The sequence below is a fragment of the Phyllobates terribilis genome, unplaced genomic scaffold (genome assembly GCF_046119375.1).
Source record: "Phyllobates terribilis strain yellow unplaced genomic scaffold, ASM4611937v1 Scaffold_12__6_contigs__length_324123572, whole genome shotgun sequence".
NCBI classification, from domain to species: Eukaryota; Metazoa; Chordata; class Amphibia; order Anura; family Dendrobatidae; genus Phyllobates; species Phyllobates terribilis.
Window position 1 is genome coordinate 9,817,810 of NW_027362772.1, and position 19,673 is coordinate 9,837,482.

The window sequence follows — 19,673 nt, forward strand, 5'->3', positions numbered from 1 at the left end:
TCAGGCGAAGGCCTTTGACCGGGTTAACCATGAGTACCTCTTGTCCGTCCTTCTGAGGTACGGTCTGCCAGGGAGGTTTGTTGATTGGTTAAGATTGTTATACAGTGGGGCAGAGACTTTTCCGCTTGTGAACTGTTGGGTTGGACACCCTTTTGAGGTGAAGTCTGGTGTCCGCCAGGGCTGTCCTCTGAGCCCACTGTTACACGTGTTCGCGATCGACCCCCTTCTAAGGAGGGTGGAGCGTGGACCGTTGGTGGGAGTTGGGATGGACCGGGCGGAGTCAGAGGCCACCTTGAGGGTAGTGGCGTACGCCGACGATGTTTCCCTTTTTGTATCCTCGAGAGAGGAGGCGGATTGGGTCATGTCTGAGGTTGAGCGCTACTCGGTGGCATCCGGGTCCATGATCAACCGGGATAAGTGTGAGAGTCTCTTGCTGGTTGGGGGAGATCCAAGTTTTGATCTCCTGGACACCCTTCCAGGGCCTCAGGCCACAGCAAATATTCTAGGCATCAGTTTCGGCCCGGGGGATTATCCCCAGCAAAATTGGGAGGGCAGACTGAAGATTGCCGCCCAGAAGGTGGATCAGTGGAAGGGTTGGTCCTTGACCCTGAGGGAAAGGGTTAGCCTGGCCAAGGGGTATTTGCTCCCTTTACTAATATACCTGGGCAGCGTTTGCATCTTGACAGAGCCTCTTTGGGCACGGGTCTACAGCCTGTTCTTCCAGCTATTGTGGGGGAATAGGCTGAACATAATCAAGAGGGAGGTCACGTACCACACGAGGAGACTAGGAGGGTTGGGTATGGTCAACCCGGTGGTGTTTTTAGTAAACACCTTTCTTAAGGCTAACATCGCCAACCTCTGGTTAGGGAGGGCTCCTCCGTGGGTTTTCTCCCGTAGGGGGTGGTTTCTGCCTTTCTTCCAGGAATGGGAGACAGGAGGGCAGGTGAAGGACCTGCGAACGCCTCATGGGCATCTTCCGGCTTACGCTACCCCGGTTCTGAAGGTGATCCGCAGGTGGGGTCTGGGAGTGTGGGAGATCAGGACCTTCTCGAGAAAACTACTTGACAATAGGGTTCTGTTGACCCACTTCCAGAAGCCCCTGGCGCTCAAGGATTGCCCAAGCTGGGATCTGGAGGTGGGGCTCGGGCTTTTAAACTCAAAACAGATCCCCGTGAAGTTTTGAGACTTGGCTTGGCGCTGCTTCCATGGGAGACTGTATGTGAGGGACAACCTGAAGTACAGGAACTCTGATGACCGGGATTGTGGCGGCATGCTTGAAAGCATGGAGCACTTCCTGCTTCGGTGTCCCTTTAATACAGAGGTCTACAGCAGGGTGGGTGCTTCCATTGGATGGCCTCGGCTGTCAAGCCTTTCCTATGCAGAGTGGGCCTATGGGGCATTCAGTTCCCTTGGTGGCCGAGATCGGGGCATGGTTTTCTTAGTTAGCTTAGTGACTAGGTTTTACACGTGGAATGCACGGTGTTTGGTGTCCACCCAGCAGAAAACCCTCCCCCGGGAAGAGGTGATTAGGAACATCCTGGGTGACCTGGCACAAGTGCGCTCGCTGGAGTATGAGAGGCAGGGTGCAGGGAGGGCTTCCCTTCTATGGAGGAGGTTCTCTTTTAATGGGCCCTAGGGAGAGTTAGGGTGCGTGTGTCTGTGATAGGGTTAGTCTAGTCCCTTTCTATATTTTATATTTATTTGTAGGGTCAGATAGTTGTGTAGGGTCAGGGAGGGACAGACAGGGACAGTCTTCAGGGATAGGTAGTTAGCTTTAGGTTGGTAGTGAGGGTCAGAGAGGGACAGGTAGGGAAAGATTGGTAGGGCGGTAGGGAGAGGTTTTCTTCTTCTTTAATAGGGAGGGACAGGGTGTTGTGTGTTAGATTAGGGTGAAAGCCTCGGTAGTCTCCAGTTTCCTGGTGGTGGGCTGCTCCCCTCACATTGTAGCTTTTGTTTTACGGTATTGGAAACCCGAATATAGGGCTTCCAAGCACTGAACTTGGGTCTGACTTTTGGTTTCATGGATATGGTCAGGTTTTTTTTTGTGCTATTGTTATGTTGTGTTATTGCTATGGTTATGATGTGTAGTGTATGTACATGTATAGTTATGTTGTGTATTTTATGTATGTGTAATTTGCGCGGGGGGGTTTAGTGTAGTTTGGGTGGGGGTTTCAGGGGGGGAGGGGTTTTGGGAAAATGGACGTCCTACGGGATGCGGGAAAAAGGACCCGTTATGTGTGTATCTAATGGCCACAAACTTTCAACTTTCGTGGGACCTTGCTGTGATAAGGTCACAGACTTTCGTGGGACCTTGGGTGTTTAAAAAATGGTGGTGGGAAAAAAAAAAAAATATAAAAAAAAGGGGGTTTTCCGTGTTGTAGTGTTATAGAGTAAGTTTTTGGCCAGGTGGCCTATCTATTATTTTTGGTGATGGGCCAGTTTTTTAGTTTTTCCTTTTTGTAAGGGGGTTAGGCATGAATGTGCAGGTATGAATGTTGTGTATGTTAGGGGTCGGGTGCGCTTTAGGGCGCACCCTGGAGGTATGGAGGGTCTTCCCTTGCTGGGGGGGTCTCCTAGGGAGTCTCCTGGAGGACATGGACTTCTTGTGTCGTATGTTTCTGTTGGACTCTATATAATTTCAGATTTTAGGTCATGTCTTGTTGGGTTTTTGTTTGTTGTATAATGTTTGTATTTGTGGTTTGGTTTTTGTGTTTTGTATATGTGTTTTTGTATTTTTATAATAAAAAAGAGTTCCAGCTCCAGTAGCGTCCACTAAAGCTGCTGCAGTTAAAAAGCTTTTATAAGGATCGAGCTTGGCGGTCCACCGCAAGGCGTCCTACCGCCAGTCCCAGCCCCTGTGCCTTGGGGTGCCTCCCCGATGCTCTTCACTGAGTGTCCCGGGGGCCCGAACCATTTCCTTTGAAAAAATTAAGTGTCCAAACTACAGGTGGTGTAGCTAGCTTAACAGCTGGGATAATCCGCTGACTAGCAGACACTGCTACTAGGCACAAAGTATTTCCTGGGTTAGATGCAGTTAAAAATGTGTAATTAGATACTCTCGTTGGATGCTGAGAAAGCATTCCATAGAGTCTCCTGGCACGCCATATATTCTCTTAAAAAGCTTGGGGTAGGGGTCTAGGGGACCCTTTTATAGCCAAAATCACAGCCCTGTATCGCAATACGTCACCAAGGCTGAAGATAAATGGAGCATTTTCATCACCTTTCATAATCACCAATGGGACAAGACAGGGATGTCCTCTGTCCCCTCTCTTATACATCCTAGTGACGGAGCACCTGCTCTCATCAATTCGCCATAACCCCAATATTAGGTGGATTGAGGTGGGAGGCACCGAGTACAAGTGCTCTCTATTTGCTGATGATGTCCTAGTATATATCACTCAATCACATATATCCATCCCTGCTGTTATGGCTGAAATAGATCACTTTGTTACATGGTCAAATTTTAAAATCAATGCAGCGAAGTCTGAGGCCCTCGATGTCTCCCTCCCCAAATCCATACAGGATTCCATCCAGTCCAACTTTCCCTTTGCTTGGCCCTCACAGGGTATCAAATACTTAGGAATTCGTATTCATAGAGATCTCTCCCGTCTACGTTATCTTAATTTTGGGCCCTTTATTGAACAACTCCATAAAAGACCACGGTTGGCAAGTTAGAACTGTAAGATTTACTACGTGAACCACTGGTGTTTTGTGGAAAAGCACATGTACACTGTGTTCCAAATTATTATGCAAAAAGTGTTTAGGAGTGATAAGGTAAGAATTTTTTTGTTTGTCAGTTAAACTCATTGATGGTGATGTGTGTCAGGGCTCTTTATATCACTGTAAGGAATTGCAGACACCTGTGCTAATTAGTTTGGCAGGTGTGTCCAATGAAAGGCAAGACTACTTAAGAAGGCTGTCCCACATTATTAAGCAGCCTACATTTTCTGCCAAAATGGGAAAGAAAAAGGATGTGTCGGCTGCTGAGAAGCAACAAATTGTGGAGTGTTTAGGTCAAGGCAATACCACAATCAACATTGCCAAGACACTTCATCCTGATCATCGCACAATCAAGAAGTATGTAGCTGATTCACAGTACACACGTGTGCGTGCTGATAAGGGAAAATTGAGGACTCTTTCCTACAGGCAATTACGTCAGGTTAAAAGAGCAGTGGCAAAAAAGCCTTGTCATAGCAGCAGACAAGTTTTTGAAGCTGCTGGTGCCTCCAACGTCCCCCGAACAACAAGATGCAGGGTCCTTCAGAGGTTTGCAGCTGTGCGTAAGCCATCCTATCGACCTCCTCTATCCACTGTACACAAGCAGAAACGGCTCCAGTGGGCCAAACAATACATGAAGACTGACTTCAAAACTGTTATGTTCACCGATGAGTGCCTTGCAACGCTCGATGGTCCAGATGGATGGAGTGGAGGATGGCTGGTTGATGGACACCCCATGCAAACACGGCTACGGCGCCAACAAGGAGGAGGTGGAGTAATGTTTTGGGCTGGAATCATGGGGATTGTCGGCCCCTTTAGAATCCCTGAAGGGGTAAAGATGAACTCCATAATGTATGTGGAGTTTCTCAAACAGCACTTCCTGCCATGGTTCAAGAAGAAGAACCGTGTATTCCGCAGCAAGATCATTTTCATGCATGATAATGCACCATCTCATGCTGCACATAACACATCTGCATCTCTGGCTGATATGGGCATAAAAGGGGACAAACTTATGGTGTGACCCCCATGCTCCCCTGACCTCAACCCCATTGAGAACCTCTGGAGCATCATCAAAAGGAGTGTCTATGATGGCAGGAGGCAGTTCACATCTAAGCAACAGCTCTGGGAGGGTATTCTGTCCTCATGCAAAACAATTGAAGCAGAAACCATCCAAAACCTGACAAATTCAATGGACGAGAGAAGCTCCTTTCGAACAAGGGGTCCTATAAAGTTTTGAGTTGAAAACTGTTTGATTTCAGTTTCTAATAACCTGCTAATGCTTATAATTTCAAAAATGACCATTTTTTGGTTCTTTATTAAAATGAAAAGGTTGATCGAAGAGTGTGGGGGATCTAAGAGTGTGGCAACCCAGTAGTCAGGATTATTTCGAATTCTGACAATCTGAGGGTCATGTTACAGGTAGTGCAGCAAGAAGGCACTCATGTGGCTTGCGCATCTAGGAGCCCCAAAATTATTTTCCGGGCTAGATGCAGCTAAAAATTATTATTAATTTGAAAGCTGGTGGAGCTTAGTATAGATGGCCTAATAGAATCAGTACTGCAAACTGCTACAAGGCCCAAATTATTTTCCAGCCAAGATACAGATAAACATGATTAGTGATTTTAAATCTGGTGGAGTTTAGTATAGATGGCCTAATAGAATCAGTACTGCACACTGCTACAAGGCCCAAATTATTTTCCAGCCAAGATACAGATAAACATTATTAGTAATTTGAAAGCTTAAAACGGTTGGTGAGGTGATTTTAACAAATCATCAAGCTTTTACTCTCCCCAGGATGACACAGGGGTAGGAAAGTCGTTTCGGATCCATGATTTGTTCATCTTTATGAACGTGAGTCTGTCTACATTATCAGTGGAGAGCCGCGTGCGCTTATCTGTTAGCACACCACCAGCAGCGCTAAACACACGTTCAGACAGAACGCTGACTGCGGGGCATGACAAGATCTACAAGGCGTAAGTGGCGAGCTCCGGCCATTTATCCAGATTGGAAGCCCAAAAAGAGCAAGGGTCCAGTGACACAGCCATGGCTTCAATGTTTACTTGGAGATACTCCTGTTCCATCGTCTCTAGGCGTTGACTATGTGTCAGACTTCTTGTCTCCTGTGGCATTGCAAAGGATGGGCCAAAAAAAGTGGTGAAATGATTCCGCAAAATTGATGTTACTAGCAGATACTGTGTTTCTGTTACGTTTTGAGTGCTGAACACTTGACGGTCCCACGGTTGGCAAGTGGGAACTGTGAGATTCACTACGTGCACCACTAGTGTTTTGTGGAAAAGCACATGTAAGATTCTGCAACAGTCTCTGCTGATACTCCTGCATGCGTGCATCTCTTTCTATGGCAGGAATAATTTCTGCAAATTTACTTTTGTACCGGGGATCTAACAGTGTGGCAACCCAGTAGTCAGGATTATTTCTAATTCTCACAATTCGAGGGTCATGTTGCTGGTAGTGCAGCAAGAAGGCACTCATGTGTCTTTTGCATCCAGGAGCACCAAGTCCCTGTTGTGTTGGTGGCGAGGTAACAATCATGCTTCCTTCCTCTGCCCTCTCTCCCCAACCTCGCACAACAGAAATGTGATCAAGGTCTCCCTCATCTGATGAGTTTTCCATCAGTTCGTCCTCCACTTCTTCCTGGGTGTTAGAACCTTGCTCTTAGTTTTTTTTCCTTTGCTGGTCACATGACCTTGTTGGCCTATTTAATCCTGCTCCGTCCTTCTGGCTTTGCTGGACTTCATTGTATATCTACTTTCTAGCTAGCCTGTGCTCTGTGTCTTGCTCTGTTAGTTTTCTTGGTCTACTGACCTCTATGTTCTATATATTTTGTTTGTTCGTCTGTCTGCTACTATTTCTGTTAGGAGGTGTCCCGTATTCCTCCCAGTCCTTAGTACTTGTAGGGATTCCCTCCCCACATCTATAGGTCTCCGTACAGACTAGCTTAGGACTTTAGCAGGTCTGATCGCAGGATCAGGTTCCCTGTTACATCGTAGGGATTAAGCTGAGTTCTATCGTAGGGACAGATCTCCTCTCTTTCCTTAGCTCTGGTAGCAGAACATAACAGTAAGTCCAGCCAGCAAATTCTCTAAGGAAAGATTTTTCTGTTCCATCATGGTGTCGGTTCAGGATTTGGTTCATCGCCTGCAGGGACTCTCTCTGGAGGTGGCCGAGCTCCGTCAGCACGTGAGTAACTGTCCTGGAGCACATTTCTTGGAGCCTAAGGTATGTTTGCCGGATTTATTTTTTGGTGAACACCGAGAATTTTTTTTCATTCAAAAATGCTTGCTTATTGTATTTTCGTTTGAGACCTAAGTCCTCTGGGGATGAATCCCAGCGCGTAGGGTTCATAATGTCACTTTTGCGCAAAGAGCCTCAGGAGTGGGCCTTTTCTTTGCAACCTAGTGATACATGCTTCAGATCAGTGGATAGTTTTTTTTTCTGCTTTGGGACTATTATATGATGATCCTGACCGTGTCGCATCAGCTGAGACTGAGTTGAGACGTTTAAAACAAGGATCAGGTAAGGTGGAAAAATATTGTACTCATTTCCGTCGTTGGTCTACTCAAACAGGGTGGAACGATTCTGCTCTGAAAAGTCTATTTCTTGCTGGGCTCAGTGAAAGGGTTAAAGACCTGCTAATTGCTTATCCTACACCTGAAGATTTGCAACAGGCTATGCAATTAGCTATACGGGTGGATAGAAGACTGCGTGCAAGGGTTAATGAGAGCAAATCCTCTGCTATGTCAGTTTCTGGTTATGAGAATGTATGTACTAACAGTGGTGAACCGATGGAGATTGGATCGGTGGCACCTCGCTCTCAAGAAAAAGACCGTCGATTTTTTGAAGGCTTGTGTTTCTATTGCGGAAAATCTGGTCATTTGATTAAAGGCTGTGAGCTTCGTATGAAGAAAGAAAAAAAAATGGTCAGTCATGCCCGTATTGCCTGTTTAAATTCCAAGGGTGTATTTTTAGCTGCTTCCACGATTGCTCAGGAAAAACTAATGGAATTTCGGGTGTTTGTCGATTGTGGGTCTACTCTGAATGTTATTGATGGGGGATTCGTGGAAAGACTCAATTTAAAACCTGAACCTTTATCATCCCCCATTGCTGTGGTTTCTGTGGATGGTTCCCCTTTGAAGAATATTACTCTCAAGGTCTGTGAATTTCCTCTCACTATTAATGGTGTTCACCATGAGAAATTGGATTTGGTAGTGTTGAATAACTTGCCTTCTCCAGTAATATTGGGATTGCCCTGGTTAAAATTTCACAATCCTGTACTGGATTGGTCTACCAGTGAAATTAAATCCTGGAGCCATAAATGTTATGACAAGTGTTGTAATGGGCGTATTGCAGCTTTGGATAGGGGAGAATTGCCTGTTCCTATTCAGGATTTTTGGAGAGTTTTTTTCTGAGAAGGAATCGCAGGTTTTGCCTCCCCATAGAGACTATGATTGTTCTATTGAATTTGTCCCTGGAGCGACTCTTCCTAAAAGTCGTTTATTTAACCTTACTATTCCTGAGAGGAAGGCTTTGGAGGAATACATACAGACAAGTTTGGCCGCCGGTCACATTAGGCCCTCTAAGTCTCCTGTGGCGGTTGGATTTTTTTTTGTAAAAAAAAAGGACGGCGGTTTACGTCCTTGTCTGGATTTTCGTGAGATTAACAAAATTACTGTACGCAATCCTTACCCACTGCCATTGATTCCTGATCTGTTTAACCAGTTAATGGGGGCCAAGTGGTTCTCTAAAATTGACCTTAAGGGGGCATACAATCTGTTGCGCATGAAGGAGGGTGACGAATGGAAGACTGCTTTTAACACTCCTGTGGGTCATTTTGAGAATCTGGTTATGCCTTTTGGTCTTACTAATGCTCCTGCATTTTTTCAGAATCTGATTAATGACATCCTTAGACCTTTGATCGGTAAAAATGTGGTTGTGTATTTGGATGACATTTTGATTTATTCGCCGGATCTGGAGTCTCATTGGCGGAGCGTGCGTGAGGTATTACAGTTATTAATGGACAATTCGCTTTTTGCTAAGCTGGAGAAATGTGAGTTCGCTGTACAGAGAATTAGTTTTTTGGGCTACATTATCTCCAGCAAAGGTTTTGAGATGGATCCGGTTAAGGTTCAGGCTGTGCAGGAATGGCCTAGGCCTATTGGTTTGAAATCGATACAGAGGTTTTTGGGTTTCGCCAATTACTATAGAAAATTCATAAAAAATTTTTCTAGTATTGTCAAACCTCTGACTGATCTCACCAGGAAAGGTGCTGATGCGGTTCAGTGGTCTTCTGAGGCCATTGAAGCTTTTGTGTATCTCAAGGAGAGGTTCACCTCTGCTCCCATCCTTATGCAGCCTGATGTTACTAGGCCGTTTTTGGTTGAGGTTGATGCTTCCTCTGTGGGGGTTGGCGCAGTATTATCTCAGGATAACGGGGATGGATTACATCCCTGTGCCTTTTTTTCAAAAAAATTTTCGGAGACTGAACTGAATTACGATATTGGTAATCGGGAATTATTGGCTATTAAACTCGCATTTGAACACTGGCGCCACTTCTTGGAAGGTGCGGAATTTCCCGTTCAGGTTCTTACGGATCATAAAAATCTGATATATCTTGATGCTGCCAAGCGCCTGAATGCCCGTCAGGCTAGGTGGGCACTGTTTTTCTCGCGGTTTAATTTCTCCGTTACTTACATCCCTGGTACTAAGAATGTTAAGGCGGATGCCTTGTCTCGCAGTTTTTCTCCCATAGTCGGTGCTGAGAAAGAGGAGAACATTTTACAAGAAGGTGTTGTGATAGCTGCTTTGGACTCCGTTTTGGAAAATGAGATTCTTAAAGCACAGGAGAATGCCCCTTCTAACACTCCTCATGGGAGGTTGTTTGTGCCTGGGACCTTTAGGAGAGATTTGTTTGTTGAGTGTCACGAATCTCGGTTGGCAGGTCATCCCGGAATCTCTGAGACCAAGAGACTGGTGGGTCGCAGTTTTTGGTGGCCTGGATGGCAGAAGGAAGTCATTAAGTGGGTGCGTCAATGTACTATATGTGCTAGATCTAAGTCCTCACATACTCCTGCTGCGGGGTTGCTTTGTCCTTTGGAGGTTCCCAGTGCTCCTTGGACACATTTGGCTATGGACTTTATAACTGACCTTCCCCCCTCTGAGGGTTTTACTGTCATCTGGGTGGTCGTGGACCGTTTTAGCAAGATGTGTCACTTGGTTCCTTTCGTCAAACTGCCCTGCACTAAAACTCTCGCTAAGGCCTTTGTCAAGGAAATTGTCAGACTTCATGGCGTTCCTACTGACATTGTTTCTGATAGGGGTCCTCAGTTCGTGGCTCGTTTTTGGCGTGCCTTTTGTGATAGGTTGGGAGTTCATTTGTCGTTCTCGTCCGGATATCATCCTGAATCTAATGGCCAGACAGAAAGGAAAAACCAGGATGTTGAGCAGTTCTTGCGTTGTTTTGTGGCAGACAATCAAGAGGGGTGGTCTGAGTTTCTGCCACTTGCTGAATTTGCTCTGAACAATCATACATCTTCTTCTGCTGGTTGTTCGCCTTTTTTTTGTTGTTCTGGGAGACATCCGTCGTTTGGGTCGTTCTCCAAGTTGGGATCTGCCGTGCCTGAGGAGGAGAATTTTTCCGGTGATTTGGAGAGAGTTTGGACGGATGTGCGTGGTAATCTTCAGGAGGCCAACAGAAAATCTAAAGACTACTTTGATAGGAAACGACAGGAGGTTTTGTTCGCTGTTGGTGACATGGTTTGGTTGTCCTCTAGGAATCTGCGGTTGAGGATTCCTTCAAAGAAATTGGGTCCCAAGTTTGTAGGGCCCTTTAAGGTGCTTCAGGTTGTCAACCAATCTGCTGTTAGGTTGGAGGTTCCTACCTCCTGGAGAATTAATCCGGTATTTCATGTCTCTCTGTTGAAAAAAGCTGTTGTATCGGATTGTGACGCCTCTGCCTCTGTTCCTCCGGTGGTGGAGGACGGGGAATATGAAATTTCTCGCATCCTTAACTCTAGACGGTATAGAGGTAGTTTGCAGTATCTTGTGGCCTGGAAAGGTTTCGGTCCCGAGGATAACTCTTGGGTGAGGTCGGATGATGTTTCCGCGTCCAGACTTATCAGAGCGTTTCACAGGAGATTTCCTGATAAGCCTGGTCCTAGGGGATCCGGAGGATCCTCTTAGAAGGGGGGGTACTGTTAGAACCTTGCTCTTAGTTTTTTTTCCTTTGCTGGTCACATGACCTTGTTGGCCTATTTAATCCTGCTCCGCCCTTCTGGCTTTGCTGGACTTCATTGTATATCTACTTTCTAGCTAGCCTGTGCTCTGTGTCTTGCTCTGTTAGTTTGCTTGGTCTACTGACCTCTATGTTCTATATATTTTGTTTGTTCGTCTGTCTGCTACTATTTCTGTTAGGAGGTGTCCCGTATTCCTCCCAGTCCTTAGTACTTGTAGGGATTCCCTCCCCACATCTATAGGTCTCCGTACAGACTAGCTTAGGACTTTAGCAGGTCTGATCGCAGGATCAGGTTCCCTGTTACATCGTAGGGATTAAGCTGAGTTCTATCGTAGGGACAGATCTCCTCTCTTTCCTTAGCTCTGGTAGCAGAACATAACACTGGGCTCCTGCACCTTCCTCACTAGTTTGGCTGCTACCATGCGCCCTGGTAAAACCATCTCCCCCACCCTCACATGCCTGCCGCCTTGGTGCTGCCGACCGTCTGGACCTTGCAGATGTTAGCCCTTCCGCATACAACTCCTCCTCTACTTCCTCCACCTCCTCTTGTGCCACCACCTCACTCCGAATTCTGTTTAACATGTGCTCCAGCATGTAAATCACCGGAATAGTCATGCTGATAATGGCATCGTCAGCACTAAACATCTTCGTCGCCATTTCAAAACTGTGCAGAAGGGTGCATAGGTCCCTGATCTGAGACCACTCCTCCAGCGTGATTTGCCCCACCTCTGGATCTCGTTGGCCCAGGCTATACGTCAGAACGTATTGCACCAGGCCTTGTCGGTGCTGCCACAGTTGCTGCAACATGTGCAGAGTTGAATTCCACCGGGTAGGCACATCGCATTTTAGCCGGTGAAGTGGCAGGCCCAACGACTTCTGTAGAGTTGTAAGTCGCTGATCTGCGGGATGCGAACGGCAGAAGTGAGCACACAGCGACCGTGCCCTCTGCAGAAGGCCATCTAGTCCGGGATAGTGGGCTAAAAATTGCTGTACAACCAGGTTCAACACGTGAGCCATACAAGGCACGTGTGTGACATTGCCCCGGCGAAGGGCCGCACACAGGTTTGCAGCATTGTCGCACACGGCCTTCCCTGGTTTCAGGTCCAGTGGAGACAACCATTCATGAAACTGGTTCTCCAGAGCTGACCACAACTCCTCAGGTGTATGACTCACATTTCACAGACATTTCAAAGTAAAAACTGCCTGATGACGTTGAGCCCTGCTGCCAGCATAGTAAGGAGGTGTGCAGGATCCCTTCTGCGCAGTTAGAAAGCTTGTGGCATGACCAGACAGGCTTTGGGTGCAGGTGGAGGACCGAGAGGAGGTTGAGGAGGCAGAAGCAGTGGAGGAACTTCGAGATAAAGAGGATTGACGCAGAACTCGTGGGGACGGCAAGACTTGGACAGCAGCCCCTTGTCCTGCTGTCACCATAGTTACCCAGTGCCCAGTCAGCGACATGTAACGCCCCTGTCCATGCCTACTTGTCCAAGTGTCTGTGGTGAAATGCACCCTGTCACACACAGAGTTTCTCAAAGAAGCGGTGATGTTGTGTGCGACATGCTGGTGGAGCGCAGGCACACCTTTCTTTGAGAAGTAGTGCCGACTGGGCATCTGGTACTGGGGCACTGCGACGGACATAAGGTCTCGAAAATCCTCTGTGTCCACCAGGCGGAAAGGCAGCATTTCTGTAGCCAAGAGCTTGCAGATGGTGAAATTCAACCTCTTAGCTTTCTCATGGTCTAGGAGGAAATGGTCTTTTACTTGTCCACATCTGAGGGACCGAGGGCTGGCTGTTGTGCTTAGACGGGGTTGAGAAGGGTGTCCCTGGCAAACTGCCGGTCTGTGAGGAAGATGCAGTCGGACATGTTAGGTTGCCTTGATCCAAAGGTGGTGCTATCGATGTCGGACAGCGCTGAACACCAGCTGGTGTTTCCACCTCCAAAGAAAATGATGACCTGCCAATCACGCTGGCTGTTGCGGGTAAAGAGGTGGCAGGTCTGCGTCCCAAAACAGGTGTGACTGCTGTCCCCCCAGTCACAGAGGATGAAGAGGCCGTGAATGCACAAGATGTGGCAGACGGTGGTTGGCCCGGCCAGCTAGGCTGCATTGTAGCACAGTGAGCTTCCCACTGCAACTTATGCTTCATATCCATGAGCCGGTTCATGCATGAAGTACTCAAACTATGTATTTTTTGGCCTCTACTTAGCTTTTGCTGACAAATGTTACAGATAACACAAGTTGGGTCATCTTTATCGATCTGAAAAAATCCCCAGGCTATGCAAGGCTTAGCACCCATGCGACCTGAACAGCCACCACAACTTGTGGTAAGAGGCAGAGTTGTGTTTGAGGATGCAGTTGTTCACGTGCTTCCAGTACTACGTCTCTGTCCAGGAAGGCGCAACCTGACCTCGTCATCACTAGCATCCTCCTCCACCTCCTCTGCTGAACTCATCGACTGGCTGACTGTGGGTTGACAGTAAGTGGGATCTCCAACCTCGTCATCATCACCCTGTGTGTTCTCACACCCGTCGTCCTCAGAGCCAACCTCTTCCTGCCCTGACAAAAAACTAAAGTTGTTGCTCCAATCAGGTATTTGAGTCTCATCATCGTCTTCCTCATTGTCTCCACCAACAGGAGTTACAGTTTGGGAACGAGGGTCTACATTATGGTCAGAACCTTCTGCGTCTGGTCCTGGATCTGACTCATAAAGATTCTGGGCATCAGTGCAGATCATTTCCTTGTCTGGATTCACAGAAGCTCTGGAGCCGACCTCTGATTCCCAGGCTATAGTATGAGTAAACAGCTCTGCAGACTCAACCATCTGTTCTACCCCATACTCAGACGGACAGTGGAGACTTGGGAGCTGTGAGGAAGCAAGTGCGATTGGGGTGACACCTCTGAGGACTGGAGTATTTGTGATGTTGAAGTTGAGGTGGAGGAGAGCCCACCTAAAGGAGCACTTGATATCCGTTGAAGCACCTGCTGTTTTTGTGCCTCATCTGGAATTTGTAGCGATTGGCGTGGCCTTAAGAAAGGGATCTTATCACATTGTCCGCTAAAAGAAGTAGACATCTTAGTTTGGCTGGAAGATGGTCTTTCTTCTGCAGATGTTACTGGTGCTTTAACACCTACCCCACGGACACAACCTTTTTTTCCCTTCCCAACACGCCTATTCCCCTTTCCACCAGCAGCAGGCCTTTTTCCACTCATTTTGGTGGTTAACTAATTCACAACTCTGGAGTTGATTGCATAAAAAACAATGGATGGGAACCGAGCAGAGCTGAGTGGCCAAACTGTGGTATTAGCCCAAAAGTATTGGCTGGGTTAGATGCAGATAAAAATTATTTTGAATTTGCAACCTGGTGGAGGTTAGTATAGATGGACTAACAGAACAAGTCCCACACACTGCTACAAGCTGAAATATTTTTTCAGAGCTAGATGCAGAAAAAAATTATATTGAATTTACAACCTGGTGGAGGTTAGTATAGATGGACTAATAGAACAAGTCCCACACACTGCTACAAGCCGAAATATTTTTTCAGAGCTAGATGCAAATAAAAATTATTTTGAATTTGCATCCTGGTGGAGGTTAGTATAGATGGACTAATAGAACAAGTCCCACACACTGCTACAAGCCGAAATATTTTTTCAGAGCTAGATGCAGAATAAAATTATATTGAATTTGTAACCTGGTGGAGGTTAGTATAGATGGACTAATAGAACAAGTCTCACACACTGCTACAAGCCAAAATATTTTTTCAGAGCTAGATGCAGATAAAAATTATTTTGAATTTGCAACCTGGTGGAGGTTAGTATAGATGGACTAAAAGAACAAGTCCCACACACTGATACAAGCCGAAATATTTTTTCAGAGTTAGATGCAGATAAAAATTATTTTGAATTTGCAACCTGGTGGAGGTTAGTATAGATGGACTAATAGAACAAGTCCCACACACTGATACAAGCCAAAATATTTTTTCAGAGCTAGATGCAGATAAAAATTAGTTTGAATTTGCAACCTAGTGGAGGTTAGTATAGATGGACTAATAGAACAAGTCCCACACACTGCTACAAGCCGAAGCCCAAATATTTTTTCAGAGCTAGATGCAGATAAAAATTATTTTGAATTTGCAACCTAGTGGAGGTTAGTATAGATGGACTAATAGAACAAGTCCCACACACTGCTACAAGCCCAAGCCCAAATATATTTCAGAGCTAGATGCAGATAAAAATTATTTTGAATTTTGAATTTATTTTGAATTTGTAACCTGGTGGAGGTTAGTATAGATGGACTAATAGAATGATGCTATGCCCTAAAGGTTTTACTTCACTAGGTGCAGTAAAAAAATTTGTATTCTATACACAGGTGGTGTAGCTTGCAACACAGATAGGCTGCTCCACTGACTAACACACACTGCAAGAGGCCAAAAAGGATTTGCTTTGCTAGATTTAGCCAAATGCTGTGAAAAAAACTTGCACAGCATTGGCACAGACCTGCCTGGCAAAAAGTGATAGGAACTGATGTAACCTAGCCCTCAAAAGGACTGCAATTACAATTAGTCTTTACTCCCAACCTATCTATTTAAAAGCACAGACCTGCCTGATAAAAGTCGTAGGAAATTATGTAACCTAGTCCTCAAAAGGACTGCAATTACGATTAGTCTTTACTCCCAACCTATCTATTTAAGAGCACAGACCTGCCTGATAAAAGTGATAGGAACTGATGTAACCTAGCCCTGAAAAGGACTGCAATTACAATTAGTCTTTACTCCCAACCTATCTATTTAAGAGCACAGACCTGCCTGAAAAAAGTCGTAGGAAATGATGTAACCTAGTCCTTAAAAGGACTGCAATCACAACTATTCCCTACTCCCAAGCTATCTGTAGATTTGTGCGAAAATTGGCTTGAAATTAACACTGAAAGTATAGCGCACACAGCAACAGTGGTGCCGTCTAACACGCAGCTTCAGCAGTGAGAAAATGGTGGCGACGGGGAAAACGACTGGGTCTTATAGGGCAAGGACATGTGACATACACTGCCAATGACACATGCCCTTTCTTGTGTGAAAAAAAGCACTTCGCTCCGTGTGTGCGCTGCTGATAGGCTGACAGATTGCACCTCCCCACTGTAAATGCGGGAAAGAGAAAAAAAAATGGAGATCTTCATTATTTCTGCAGAGATCCATCCCCTGCCCCTCCCCCCACCCCGCTGTACACTCAAACTGCGTAGTAACATTAATTTTCAGCATTACTGAGAAAAAATCCAGTTATGATTTTGGTGCACGAACAGTTATCGAACATAACCTTGAACAGTCGATTTTTTTTCAAATTGTTCGTGTACGCCGAACGGCTCGAACACCGACCAAAACAGCTTGAATTTTAGATTGGCGAACAGTTCGAGTAGAACAACGCTCATCTCTAGTCAGCACATTCAACTTTGTACAGAACAAAGTATTCAATGAGCAGTGTATATAGGTTTTATTAGTACGTCAGGGACAAAAACAGAATGTTGTAAAATAATAAAAATACCATTGCTGCTTGGGTTTCTGGGTGATTCTTACTGAAGCAGTGGCCAACTTAGCCAGTGATTGGAAGTATGGAGGAGATGTCTAAGTCAGCAACTTATGTTCCAGTCCATAAAAAATTAGAGAACACAACATCTACACATTCTATCTCCTGATATATTTCCCTTATTGTCTCCAGTAATTGTATTATTACACAGAATTCTTTATGATGTTACATCGGCTCATCTTCTTCTCATTCAGGTTTCTACAATATCAGATCCTCTCAGTGAAGATCTTCTATATTAAGAAAATTTTTCTGAATCACCTATCAAGGATGGATATGGACAGAGACAAGATGGTGGAGAGGATATTACACCTCACCCTAGAGATCCTCTTCCGGCTTACTGGAGAGGTGAGAGATTCTGATGACGTCACATTACATCATTCTTATCTATGGGAATAACAGATGGACAGAACTGGAGAGGTGAGGACTCTGGAAATGTCTGTAGTGAGATATATTTATATGTCTTTCCAAAACCAGGATTACATATTAGTGAAGACCTCTAAGGAGCGCTGTCAGATCCCTGTGTCTGAGGGATGGGGAAGACCCAAGAGCCTAATCACAGGGCCTCCATCTCACCCCTTCATACATGAGGACATCAATGACCAGAAGATCCTAGAACTCACCTACAAGATGATTGAGCTGCTGACTGGAGAGGTGATACTGCTGGGAATGCTGGGACATTATACAGTAGCGTTATGGAGGGATCGGGGAGATGACGGTATCATTGTATGTGTCAGGTACCTATAAGGTGTCAGGATGTCGCTGTCTATTTCTCCATGGTGGAGTGGGAGTATTTAGAAGGACACAGAGATGTGTACAAGAACGTCATGATGGAGGTTCCCCAGCCCCTCACATCACCAGGTAATAGACAGGACTAAATACACACGGCCTATAATTATCTGTATGTAAAGAATGAATTCAGTCCCTGTATGTGTTTCCTCCAGATCTATCCAGTAAGAGGACAACACCAGAGAGATGTCTCCATCCTCTTCTTCCACAGGACTGTAAGCAAGAAGAACCCAATGTTCCTCCCGATCATCAGGTAGATGGAGAGAAGGTGTCATGAGATCTCCCCTATGATGTGTAGATGGCTGTGAAGGTCTTGTGCTCAGTCTTGTTTTATACTTGTGTAATGAGAACGGTGGAGATGACAGGATTAGAGCTGATCATAGATGGGACTTCTCCATCTGTCTGTGACTTTTATAATATTTGTTTCAGGGTGAAGATCTGACCCATATTAATACTACAGAGACATATGTGAGGGGTGATGAGCAGTGTAAAGAGGAGATTCCTACATATGACTACCCAGGTGAGTAGTAACCACTAAATGCAGAGAAGTCACAGATTCTTCTCAGTAACCGGCTGTGGCTGGTTTACCGGTCATGTAGTTCGGCCTTATCACAATCGTGTGATCACCATTTTCCCTCTAGACCACAACATTTTTCTCCATCCAAAACTGTTCACATTACTTTGTGTAATTGTAAAAGCCTTTTCTGTTGAACTTACAACCTGGAGGATCCACCTACCCCCTGGGATTAGAAGACGCTGGCCATTACCTGCCCAGATCTGTAAACTACAAAGCCAAATAACAGCGTACGTAGAAAGTGCTGACAAGTGAGAAAATCACTTGAAGAAACATTCTGATGGGCCTGTAAGAGAAAGCGGAGGGTAATGATGCTGTTGGCTTCCTAGATCCCTGATATCTTATTGGATGAATCTACCTTCTCTCCCTTTTGTGCTCCTGAATGTGCTCATATGGTCCCTACAAGACCAGGTCCAGTCTTTCTGGCCAAACTTCACTTTTATGATCGACAATATTAAATGTGCAGTGAGGGACAAGTGTGAATTTCTGTACAATAACAACAGAGTTTCCCTTTATACTTTTCAATTTCTTTTAAAACTAACTAACTTCAAACAGGATCTTGATAAACTACATAAAAAACATTACACCTGTGCCATGACATATCTCTAAGCTGTGCGTGGCTGATGGCTGTAATATACATCTATTCACGCCGGCAGGAGATGTGGTGGCATGGCTCGAGCCCTGGTTTCATGGATTCACTCCACATTATAAATTACATTAAGTTTTCAATCCTAAAGAATTCAGATTCCTGCACAATCTCTCCTGAAACGGGGGCACTAATACTTTCTCTACTCTCCTGGTCAGGACTCATCATACCTCCAATGGTCCACCATAAATGAGTGCGACTCCGGTTTAGTGTTTGAGCTCTCCCTTATACATACGTTGTTGGGGATGTAGCATATCTTTTATTCTGTCTTTTTTACAGGTTCATTCTCTATGATAGTTTGATTATGGTGGGATCGGTCTGACTCACTTATGTGTCTCTGTAACTCCATGGTGGTCTTTAAAAGAAGGTCTCCATTACATCTTCCCAATGCCGAGGTCTAAATTTAAGACGCCTCAGCTCTGCAGTATTATAAAAAGTTCTCTTTCCATGTCTAATATTTCTTCTTGAAATTTATCTGGCAGAAAATATTGTCCCTTACGATAGTTTAGATGATGAAGAGCCACCGAGCCCCAGACTCTAATTACCCCAGAGAGGTTTCACCACTAGTTACTCACTATTTAATGAGAAGACTGTTCAGTTCGATCATTTCAGTAGATGTGTTATTGTCTATACTCACAGTTTTTGACTACAGCAGTTAGTTCCCAAAATACTCTGATTTAACCCCTTCCCGCAGACAGTTTTTTGTTCCTAATCAGGCCCCATTTTTCAAATCTGACGTGTGTCACTTTATGTGGTGATAACTTTTGGAATTTTTCACAAGGGATAATAGGAAACAAATGGACCTTACAAATTATTTCCAACTACTCTTGAATGTGACAATCCCCTATATACGGTTGTAGACTACTGTCTGGGAACATGGCAGGTTAAGAAGGGAAGGAGCGCCATTTAGCTATTTGAATGCAAATCTTGCAGATCCCAGAGGAGATGGGACACAACATTTGCAGAAACCTTAATATGGCAGAAAACCAGAGCAATAGAAATCCCCATAAAGTGACTCCATTTTGGAAATTATAACCCTCAGTGAATTAATCTATAGGAGTAGTGACTATTTTGACTCCACGGCCACTTTCTGGACATTAGCTCGCAGTCGATGTTGGAGAGTAAAAATT

The 19,673-nt window shown here is 45.2% G+C and overlaps 1 pseudogene; it reads right to left on the minus strand.

Annotated features, from left to right (window-relative positions):
* The window catches only part of LOC141171890 (uncharacterized), an 853,981-nt pseudogene that overhangs the window by 567,272 nt on the left and 267,036 nt on the right, over positions 1-19,673 (minus strand).